The sequence below is a fragment of the Dreissena polymorpha genome, chromosome 10 (genome assembly GCF_020536995.1).
Source record: "Dreissena polymorpha isolate Duluth1 chromosome 10, UMN_Dpol_1.0, whole genome shotgun sequence".
NCBI classification, from domain to species: Eukaryota; Metazoa; Mollusca; class Bivalvia; order Myida; family Dreissenidae; genus Dreissena; species Dreissena polymorpha.
The window spans coordinates 5,631,432-5,641,589 of NC_068364.1; positions in this window are offsets into that span (position 1 = coordinate 5,631,432).

Sequence of the window (10,158 nt, forward strand, 5' to 3'; positions counted from 1 at the left end):
GTGTGTCTGTATATGTGAGTGTCTGTATGTGTGTCTGCCTGTGTATCTGTCTATCTGTCAGTCTGTTCGTCCGTCCATCTGTCTGTCTGTATGTATGTCTGTTTGCCTGTCCATATTTCTACGTGTCTGTCTGTGTGTCTGTCTGTGTGTATGCCTGTCTGTCTTATGTAAACTTTATGTCTGTATGTTTGTGTGTTTGTATGTCTGCTGTATTTCTGGCTGTCTGTCTTTCTGTCTGTCTGTATGTCTGTCTGTCTATTTGTCTGTCTGTCTGTCCACTTCCGTCCTACCGTCTGTTTGTCTGTCTGTGTGTCTGTCTTTCTTTCTGTGTGTCTGTCTGTCTGTCTGTCATTCTGTCTGTGTGTCTGTCTGTGTGTCTGTCTGTGTTTCTGTCTGTGTGTCTGTCTGCCTGTGTGTTTGTCCCTATGTCTACGCGTTTGTCTGTGTGTCTATCTGTGTGTCTGAATGTCTTATGTCTGCCTTATGTCTGTGTATCTGTCTGTCTGTCTGTCTGTCTGTCTGTCTGTCTGTCTGTCTGTCTGTCTGTCTGTCTGTCTGTCTGTCTGTCTGTCTGTCTGTCTGTCTGTCTGTCTGTCTGTCTGTCGGTCTGTCTGTCTGTCTGTCTGTCTGTCTGTCTGTCTGTCTGTCTGTCTGTCTGTCTGTCTGTCTGTCTGTCTGTCTGTCTGTCTGTTTGTCTGTCTGAATGTATGTATGTATGTATGTATGTATGTATGTATGTATGTATGTATGTATGTATGTCTGTATGTTCGTCCGTTCTTTCGTACTTTCGTCCGTCCGTCCTTCCAACCAACCGTCAGTATGTTTGTCTTTCTGTCCGACCTTCCGTAAGTATGTACGTCCGACCGTTTTTCCGTCTCTATGCACGTCCGACATTGTGTGTGTGTAGGGACATACATGCTTGGTACATAAATAAATCTGTTTTCACTTCCAAAGGATGTAGAATATAAGCGTGTGCGTTCGAGCGAGTTTATGAGAGATATTGACGTTGTGAATACACTGGTATGCAGTTTACGTCATGAATACATTAACTACAATACATACAAACACATTCAGAATGATATGCACGCATACACTCGAAAGACCATGCCATTACAAAACGTTTACAACATATAGCAAAATATAAATGCCTGCAATTACTTGCACAATGCATTAAAATACTTTGAAAAGGCATGGAACATGAGCGATTTCTATATTGTACAATCAATGTAAGTTGAATGCGAATGTTCAAACAAAAATGCATCAACTAGGATTCGGTATAATTGTACTGATTTTGATATTCGCTAAAACGGCATATATTATCGTAAATTTAAATGTTAAAGATTTCCAAATAAATTTAAAAACAGGTTTTTAATGAGTCCCAATGTTGCTATTTTGAGGGAAAACAAAATAAGAATTAGGACATTTTTGTATTTGTAATATGGTTTGACAACGAGTGTTGTATTCATTAAAGATACAAGTTTTTCAAGAAACACAACAATTGTTATGCATATGCTATTTTCTACTCATGACTAAATGGGACACAACTTTGACGAAAGGCATTGTATTGTCTTTATATAATACATAGATTGCAACATGTTTTATTATAAGTGTATGTTTCTTTATGTTATAAAGTACACATCCATTTCGAACAACAATAAATATTAAATTTGCATGTTTCATTGCATGTGAATGGTAATGGATCAGACACCCTTACATTGAAAATGTAGTTCCTGAAAGTGGAGGCTAGACCGTTATTTATATTTGCCAATGTTATTAATTAAAAAACATTAATTAAACACTGTCTCATTTTATCAAGGAATTTATGCAGTAAACAGCAGTGTATAGTATTGTACTTTGTATTGGTTATCTATGGTTGTGAAAGTATACAAATTAGTAGGTTTCGGTGGCATTAACTGTCGAACGGCAAAAAATAACTTAGTAATATACAATGTAGAGTTATCAAATAAACAACACTTTTGCACAATCATAGAGAACATACATCATCTCATGTAAACGCATTTCGGTTGTTTTACAACGGAACACTCGTGTACTGTTGTTATTGCATAATAATACCAAAATGATATTACACGCATAATTGTTTCAATTGTTTACAATTTAAGATATAATTCAATCAATATCAGATTAGAAAGAGGAGCATCATGGTCACCGTTTAGCGCTTATTTGAATCAATGTTCCCATATTATGAAGGATTGGTCTGGTAACCTAGTATTTTATCTCACTTGACCAAGGATTACTCTGGACTCAGATATTATCAAAATAAACGTTCTGATAAAGTTTCACAAATGTTGCGTCAATAACGTAGCTACTATAATGGAATCAATGATTTATTAGATATGAGATGGTAACCTTGGTTTTAGACACTCATCACCCAGATTTGAAGTTGGCATTCATACTGACAAGATAAACATTCTGGACACGTTTCACGAATATTGAATTATACGTGGCGCTTCTAGAGGGCTTACAATACTTTTGTATGATTTACATTTTATTGATTTGACCTGATGACCTAGTTATTAGGGACACTGAGTGTTAAATGTCAGTTTATCTGACCCACTCCTAAAATAAACCTGACCAAGTTTTTTTAAGTTTGCTATAAAGATATGGCCTCTAGAGTTGCGGCGAGCTATGTGTTGAATAAGCACGAAATCACTAGGCATTCATGTAAGCTAACAACAAGAGAGACCGGGTGATCGTAATGCGCTCACCTGAGATCGAGATTAATGAAATAATCGTCGAAGTAAAGGTCTAGTGAAATAGCTTTTACCATACTGATTAAGATTTACACATTGCATTTATATTGTCAACATTAATAATAGATTGTACATCAATAATAAAAAAAAAATCATTCAAAACAAAAAGCAACTCAAACAAACATACAATACATCTTATAGTCTAAAACGTTTTAAATGAATTATAATATAAAATGCCTTACATTTGTAAGTTTTCATTAAGATATGTACACAATATGTACAACATAATTTGAACATTACTCTGTTGATAAAAATAAAATGAAACCCCGACTGCAACAGAAGAAAACAAACGTGTGTTTAGCGACACATATGTCTCAAACTTTTCTGTTAAAAAAGATACATAGATTTACGGCATATTAAACAATCTAATTTAACTAATTAATGGTGTTTTAACTTTCTTTATTTTTTTTAATTTAAATATATATAAGCATGTATTTTTTTTAGCTGGAACCGATATCTACATATTAACCTTGCATTGTATTTATGAAAAAAAACAATACTGGTAAGTAACATCTTGCTTTATATGCAACCAAGGAAAAAATGGCCTCTTTACCTCACTTTGTGGGTATAATACATTTTTAATCAGTTATTTTATCTTAAAAATATGCTTGCTTATTTCTCTGCGGACGAGACATGTAGGTATAAAACCATGTTTTTTTTAACTAACTAGTACTGGTAGCTAAAGTACTGATGCATGTTTATAACGACGTTATTGTGTTTAGAAAATATAGACTTTTGCACGTGAACTTGCATTCACACAATACATCACTGTGAATGAACAAAAACTGTCAAGTGACCACAAAAGTCAACGTCAGTAGTCATTTTATGACAACAAACAGCCGCGCAAGGTAGGTTTTTTTCCAATATCGTTACTGATCATTCTCTGACTTTCATACGACCTAGTGCAGGCAATATGGCATGCATATAGCTTTCAATCGGTATATCACGCGTTTTGTGTGTTGCTCTGGTTTTCGAGAACACTTCGGCGCAAATTTCCATTAAAGAAGTAAACGTCAGTAGTAAAATTACAAAGAGTCAGTGTTCTCAAAAATTAACTATCACGGAACTGTCTATGCTTGACCGGACGAACATATATTACACATGTCTATGCATAAACAAACAAAAATATTTACCAGATATTAAAAAATGTTTAAAGAGTGAAAACAAATATGGCAAACGCCAGTAGTACGTTTAGGAATGGCAAACGTCAGTAGCAAAAATATGCAAACGGAAGTAGACGAAAAAATGCAGGCGTTTAATTTAATGAAAAACATGTGAAACACTATAATTTATGCTAATTTAGATTTAAATTAGATATAACAAGTTAAGATTGATGTCATAAATTAATGCACGACATATATAAATTCTGCAACAACAAAAATGAACTAATGTTTAAGTGATATTATGTGCATCTAACAGTTTATAGGTGTCTATCGCAACCGTTGTTTATTTTTGGTGTTTTCACTCAACTATATTGTTTCATATGTTTTTCATTAAATTAAACGCCTGAATTTTTTCGTCTACGGTCGTTTGCATATTTTTGCTACTGACGTTTGCAATTCTTAAACGTTCTACTGACGTTTGCCATATTTGTTTTCACTCTTTATTTATTATCCGGTATATATTTTTGTTTGTTTATGCATAGACATATGCAATATTTGTTTTTCCGTTAAAGCATAGACAGTTCTGTGATAGTTAATTTTCGAGAACACTGACTCTTTGTAATTTTACTACTGGCGTTTGCTTCTTAAATGGAAATTTGCGCCGAAGTGTTCTCGAAAACCAGAGCAACACACACAACGCGTGATATACCGATGGAAAGCTATATGCATGCCCTATTGCCCGCACTAGGTCGTATGAAAGTCAGAGGATGATAAGCAAAGATATTGGAAAAAAACCTACATTGCGCGGCTGTTTGTTGTTATATAATGACTACTGACGTTGACTTTTGTGGTCACGTGACAGTTTTTGTTCATTCACAGTGATACATGCATATGATGTTTTTATTTCATAACACAGACGTTTGTTGTTTTTTCCAGTAATGTGTATAATTGATATATTTATCACATATTTTAAATTGGCTTCCGTATAATATTACCATTTCAAATTGTCGTGCCTTCAAGATATATAAAATAAAAAAGCGATATTTTTCGCTTCATTTACTTTGCCCTATCAATCGCTTTACGTAAATTTGGTGGAATGACGTCGTCAGCACCAAATGACGTCACGTCAAAAACAACTTTTATCCCACTTTTACAGCGAATACGGTTGATTAAAGCCCCGTTGATTAAATTTCTGCTTAAATCATGGAACGAAATGACGTCATTTTTCGACAAAATGACGTCATAAATCCAGGGAAATTATCCAGTTAAACTAATTTTGTTTCAATAAATAGGTTTACTGAAAAAAAGTGGGATAAATAAAATACTAGATTAGTGTTGATTATAGATCAGGTTTATCATGCTCGGCACGAAAACGAAAAAGCACTCGCCAAGGCTGGTGCTTTTTTTTTCTAAGCCTCGCATGATAAATAATCAACACTGACCTATTATTCTCTACTTAAAATTCAGCAAGAGTTTAAGACATTTGATGTAATGAGGTGATTCTCAGTGTCATGTCATACCGTCTTTCATTTATGGAATGAGTGATGTATTGGACGTCATCATTGATGACGTTCATTCGAACGAATGATAAAGGGGGCTAAGTTTCGTTAAGTTGAGGCATATAGCCGCGATTTGGGCTTCTTGAAAACTGGCCGAGCACGTTTGCTGAAATTTGACATGTATATGGACAAGAATGCGATCTACCTGTTGGCGTAGGCGCTATACCTGGGAAAAATCAAGTTTTCGAGTATTTTGTGTTTAATTTTTTTTTCTGCGAAACACAACGCGCGTAGATAAACATTGTGACGTAACGTCATGAAAAGCGCTTAGGCTAGCTTCCATCTTGTTAAGAAACAAAGAAACTAAGTTACGCGTTATTAATTCAATATAATATACAGTTAGGCGTTAAATCTATAAACAACGACGTAATAATTGTGTTTAAATATCAATAAGAAGTTCACATGCATGTCTTTTGTGCAGATCGAGTGTGGTTGTTTAGATATCCATGACATAAATCTATGTAATTGTGTGCGACGAGTTGAAGAAAGGTTTACACGGCGAGGCTTTCCGAGACGTGTCGGATAAATGTAAGTACACACTGGTATTAACATGGTATTCTATTTATCCGATAATATCTTTAATATACATGATAATCATGAGACAAATACATTATTAATTTAGGGTTTAATTATTGAATCAATAAATAAACGTGAGCAGTAAATCAATTGAGTATAAACAACACGCTTACCTTAATGACGACAATAATCCAATATAATATAACAATTACAATTATGTATGATAAACACACAATCCGAAATACGTTTTTGCATTCGTTCGATGCTTTAAACAAATAAATAACTGTTAAAAGCATCCAGAGAATTTAACTTTCAATTGTTTGTTTTGACAAATAAATTACGTCACACAACATACGTCATAAATTGCGCAATCAGTTGCATGCAAAATAAAAGTACGGAAAGCCGGTTTTGAGAAATGTGTATATAGAGGAGCAAAATAGTAAGATATAAACAATAACAAACGATAGAGTGGTGACGGACTTCTCAAAATAGCATTTATTGAAATAGTTTCATGTATATTAAAATCTCTGTGATATCTTTGGTTACCTTCATCAAATACACAGACAAAATAAAATACAATGTAAGTATCACGTGTACTTGAATTTGTCCGACGAGTTGAAGAAAGGTTTACACGGCGAGGCTTGTCGTGAGCAACACGTCATTAGCAGCATTAAGTGCGTAACAAATGAACAAAATAATCAAACATAATTATAATTTCACGTAGCACATTAAAATATCTATTGCAACTGACACCGTTTTGTAGCGAAATTTGATGACTCAATTTCAGCTTTAACAAGAGTTATAAAAAAACTTAATTTAGTATAAACGTCACGCTTACCTTAATCACATCGTTAATCCAATGTTTGTAACAAGAAGTTGACTACTTTAATCCAAAGTTTATAACAAACAATTTGAAACGATATGCACTTTCACCTTTATTAATCCATGTCTTAATCAAAACTTAGTTCAAACCACACAATCGTATTGTATACCTATCTATGTTTACATTTATGCATGATGACCACACAATCCGAAATACGTTTTGCATTCGTTCGATGCTTTAAACAAATAGTTTACAGATAAAAAACACCACGTCCGCGACATGTCCTTAAATTCCAGAGAGTGTAAATAAAACTAGTGTGTTTCGTCACCGAAATGACGTCACACAATGTACTGCGTAGTACATTTCGTAATATAAAATCAAAGCGCTGATTGCATTGCAAAATGAAATCAACACTATCTTGAACGCAAAGCTATAATGATGTCTCAATAAAATACACATAATTTTATAGACACAGTAAAAGGCTTAATGCTAGTCGATAGTGTTTAAGATGGGGATGTCCGACACACTGCATGTGTTTGCTCTTTTCACGTTTTTAATATTATAGTCATGGGAATTGAAGTTCTACTTTTTAAGTTAGCTAATCGAACGGCCTGGAAAAAATAAACATGTCTGCGAGTATTATGGTTACTATCATGTGATATGCATATTATGGAATGAGTGATGTATTGGACGTCATCATTGATGACGTTCAATCGAACGAATGATAAAGGGGGCTAACTTTCGTTAAGCTGGCGAGAATCACTGCGATTTGGGTTTCTTGAAAACTGGCCCAGCACGTTTGCTGAAATTTGACATGTATATGGACAAGAATGCGATCTACCTGTTGGCGTAGGCGTTATACCTGGGAAAAATGTAGTTTTTGATGAAATCACGAAAAAATTTCGCAAGTTTTACATAACCGGAATTACAAATTGCGTTATGTGGATATACCGATACCCTACCGAAATATCCGAAATTAAACTTTCATAAAAACAATGTTTCATTAGTTATTTCAGTGTATTTCGCAACAATCTATATTAAAATACGCAGTTTTTCGATAAATAATCAATATTAATGGGGATTTCGTGGGATCTCGGGGATTCCTGGGGATTTTGGTAATTGCGGGAACGTCGGTATTTTTTCACACACGTCAAAATGGCCGACTTCGACAGAAAGAACGCTTAAAAGTATTTACAAAATAACATCATCACAAACGATGTAAAGTGAACGCTACTTATCCGTTTTGTAGATAAGTATACGATCCATTGGAAAACACTAACATTTGACATACAAAAAACGCCAGTGGATATGGAAATCTTCAGCATCCAAATAGCAGACGGCGTCGACCAAAGGCTGTCAATACAGGTTCGAAAAGAACGCGAGAAAGTATTAACAAAATAACATAGATGATGTAAAGTGAACGCTAATTCGCTGTTTTGTAGATAAGTATACGATCTATTGAAAAACCATAACATTTGACACAAAAACACCCGTGGATATGGAAATCTTCAGCGTAACGAAATAGCAGACATCACACGGCGTCTCATCTGGGTCTACGCTGTTTGCCAAGGCCGATAATATTGAATGGAAGTGCACAAACTCAGTAACTGGCAAACATATGCATTAGTATGTTGTTTCGTGATTATTTAGAAACGACTACATAATTCTTTTGGTTCAGCCAGTGCAACTCAACAGAAATCAGTATTAAAAGTTTCTCCACCAGACCACAAATTGCCAACTTAATACAAGGTAAGTGGTTAATATTATTTAACATAATGCAAGCTAAGGGTTCTGCATATTATGCAGATTGAGCTGTCTTTGGGTGTAAATTGAAATCTCTTTACTAGTGATAAGGAGTGATAACATTCTAGCATTCGATGATAAAAAAAATCTGTATATGAATGTATTTTACGCAAGTATTACCCTTTTGTTGTTTGCTTGTTTTCATGATGGCGTTTCGTACACTTAAGTAACGACTAAACGTACAATCTTAACACGTAATAGCCGAGTTTCCATTTGCGGGTACTCTTTAAATACGTTAATTGTGTAGTAGTGAAATTGCAACATATCTTTTATTTATAGTTATTAGACACATATCATTATGAATAAACTGGCTACTATATATACTCTAGCTCCTGTTTATCCATTTTTTTAAAGACAAGTATGTTAAAATATTCTATTGAAGCAACTGTTACGTATTTTGGCTTTACAATTTGGCTTAGATGATCGCTCAATATGCCAAGAGATGACATGAATCGAGGTATCATAAATCGTGTTTAATGACTAGACACTCAGGTATAATGCCACATGTGCTTTATGCAGGCACCCAAGAATGGGTCCTTTGATTTATGACACCATGTTTTCTTTGTTATTGTTTGGACAGTATCCAATCATAAAGAGATCATCTTTTTGTGATGAACAAAGGTGCAATTAAACACCTGGCCCCGTGTTCACAAAACATTTTTTGCAATTGAAAATCGATTTTGCTTGTCATTGAAAATTGATTTCCAATGTAGTTGATAGGCAAAAACGAGAATCGATGTCATTTTAAATCGATTTTCGATTGCAAAATCGTTTTGTGAACACGGGGCCAGGTTAAAGGGGCCTTTTCACAGATTTTGGCATGTTTTGAAGTTTGTCATGAAATACTTTATATTGATAAATGTAAACATTAAATTTTAAAAGCTCCAGTAAAAAATCAAAAGTCAAATTTAAAATAGGAAAAAAAGTAGCTCGCAGCAGGGCTCGAACCAGTGACCCCCAGAATTCTGAAGTAAAAACGCATAAGCCAACTGAGCTATCGTGCAAAGCTTACATAAGAAGCGTATTTTATACGATATATAATAATCTTGGTAGTTCCACAAATTTAAACGACAACAACAGAACTCTTCAAATTATTCAATCATTTCGCGTTGCAACGCTTAATAATTTTTAGGTTTTTAAATCGTCAAAAGATGCATATAATGGCTATATTAGACCATGGCAAATGATCAGTAATACTGTTTCCTCACAAATATCATAACTAAACAGAAAATTTGCGAATCTGAAACAACTTTTTTCAATTTTGTCAATTTACCAAACCGTGAAAAGATCCCTTTAAAACCACTGAAACAAAGAGTGTCAAAATTGGTGTAAATAATTAAATAAAAAATAATAACATTTATCAAGAGAATTTATTTAATGTGTAACAAGACAAGTTTTTACAAGCATAAATGTTCAAGTCTGTTACTATATGTTGCGTACATAAAGTCAATATATTTGCTGTTTGTTTTCATCCATATTTGTGTTCGTTCATTAAATTTGATTTATTTTAAAAGAATTTCAATATTTGAGAAATTTTCATCTAAAAAATGGTCACAAAGATGTGACAAGTAGAAATTTTTGTG